We start from the raw sequence: 2500 nt of genomic DNA, 5'->3' as shown, positions 1-2500 counted from the left end.
TTTTTTATTCCTGTGTTGTTTATTCTTAACTACTTTCCCCGTGTACCAAAAAGGCCCCAGTTTATTTAGTTCATTTTCCTTTCCTGTTTATTCCTAACTACTTTCCCCATGTACCAAAAAGGCCGTAGTTCATTTAGTACATTTTCCTTTCCTGTTTATTCTTAGCTACTTTCCCCGTGTACCAAAAAGGCCCCAGTTTATTTAGTTCATTTTCCTTTCCTGTTTATTCCTATCTACATTCCTCATGTACCAAAAAGGCCGTAGTTTATTTAGTATATTTCCCTTTCCTGTTTATTCTTAGCTACTTTCCCCGTGTACCAAAAAGGCCCCAGTTTATTCAGTGCATTTTCCTGTCCTCTTTATTCCCTTCACGTTCGCCGCCTCTTCGGTATGTGTGCCGTTCCAGCCCGTCTCTCGCGCCCTGCACACGTTCGCCTTCCAGAGAGGATCCGATAAACTTGAAGAAAGTCATGGTTGAGGAAGGTCCTGATTCCGTTATTATTTTCTTGGTGGGGCTGGGGGATGGGGGTGATTTGGCTTTGTTGTTTGTTTGTTTTTGTTTTGTTTGTTAGGCTTTGGGGGGTTGTTTTTTTGTTTGTTTATTTAGTTCTTTGTTCATTTATTGGTTTGTTATTTTTGGGTTATATCACGTATATGGTTTTCCCCCGGGTTTCACAGTAGGGGTGTTTTGTTTTTGTTTTGTTGTTTGTTTGTTTATTTAGTCCTTTTTGTTCTCATTAGATTTATTTATTTATTTATTTATTCCTTTGTTCATTTGTTATTTTTGCCATACATTACGTATACGTTTATTTTCCCGAGTTTCGTTTTATTATTTTTACGGTGGGTGTGTTTTTGTCTTTGTTTCGTTGTTTGTTTGTCTGTTTAGCCATTTATTCATTCAATTATTTATTATTTTTACGACATATTACGTATACGTTTATCTTACTCCTAGTGTTGCATTTTGTTTCCTCTAAAAACAAGAGTGAGCGTAATTTTCCCTCTTGCGCAATAGTTTAAAAACGTACATTATTCACAGGAGTCAAGGAGGAGAGGCCCATTGTGACGTTTTTACGCACATTTTCCAACAATAACACAGTGCCAGGTAGAGTAGGCATTTCTTGTAAAATGGTTGAAATTACACCTTTCTCCTCAGTTCAGTTTTGTTCTCGTTTTCTTAACATTTAGTTATTAGTTATTTTCTCTTGTCGAAACATTTTTTTTTTCTCATTCAATATTCTTTTTTTTTACACAAAACATGCGCAGTGTCATGTGCTGTTCATCCTCTTCCAAGAACGCATTTTTTAATTAATTCATGACAAGTGAGCCTGAAGTCATGACACGTCAGGTCACGCTGGGGATCATTTCAGTCTGAATATCAAAATCTTTGCAAATTATGTATGTGACATTGCCTTCAAAGTCTTGGTTATTATTACTGTTTTCTTTTTCATTCGTCGTTATTTGCTCTCCTTTGATTTCTGTCGATCCAATGATGTTATTCCTTGAAACAAATTTGATGATAAAAATGAAGGGAAGGATAATAGCAATTAGGATTCTTAATGGATGAGGATAAGAGTAGAACAGAAGAGGAAAAAAATAATGTTATTACAAAAGACAGAGTTGTTGATGGATGAAGAATTATAAAATCTATTGTCTATATGTTTTTTGTCATGTGTTTGATAGAAAATATTCGTTCGTATATTACGATGCAGTGCAATGGCAAACAGATTCTTTTTAAAGCGAGATTTAACGAAAGCATTTGCCGTTCTATTCTATAAATGGAAAGGAAGAACAGAATAAACAATTATTTTGAAAAAGGAGGAATATTGACGTACAGAAATTCATATAGCAGAATTACCGTTGTGTTGTTTGTAGTGCACTTATATTACTTATATTCATGCATGAAGGCAGATTCAGAAGCGGAGTCTATAGTTAATTTCTAATCTAAAAAAAGAAAAAAATATCAGAGAAAAATGTATATGTACAGCTTTTCTTTATATATGAATAACTTTGATATATGAAGCGAAAGGGAATTTTGCAATCAATATTTCTCTTATATTGAACAAAACTATCACATCGCATCACCTGTGAATTCTCATGATGTTCAGTGTTCTGTGCCGAAAGCGGTAAATACACGAGGGGAAAATAGGAGAAGAAATAGGATAGGAAATTTAAGACCTAAATAGATATGAAAGGAATTAAATAAAATATTGGATGATGAAACGGAACATATATACTGACAAAGAGAAAACGAAGAAAATATATATGATAATCAGAAAGCTAGACCAGAATAGAGATAAAGATAGAAAAAAAATTAAGATTCAAGTATCGAGTCTCTCCCGCAGCGAGACGCGTGCGGTCGATTTGAAAAACAAAAACAAAAACGCATCAATGCTTTTAGCCCGTCTTTCCAGTCCTCTGGCCCGGTTTCCCTTCTTCCACAACAGAGCCTCGTCTGTTTTTTGTTGTTGTTGTTGTTGTTACCGAGAGCAGCCGCGCCATG

This window comes from Penaeus vannamei, chromosome 34 (genome assembly GCF_042767895.1).
Source record: "Penaeus vannamei isolate JL-2024 chromosome 34, ASM4276789v1, whole genome shotgun sequence".
Classification (NCBI taxonomy): domain Eukaryota; kingdom Metazoa; phylum Arthropoda; class Malacostraca; order Decapoda; family Penaeidae; genus Penaeus; species Penaeus vannamei.
Note: the sequence above shows the minus strand (reverse complement) of the source record.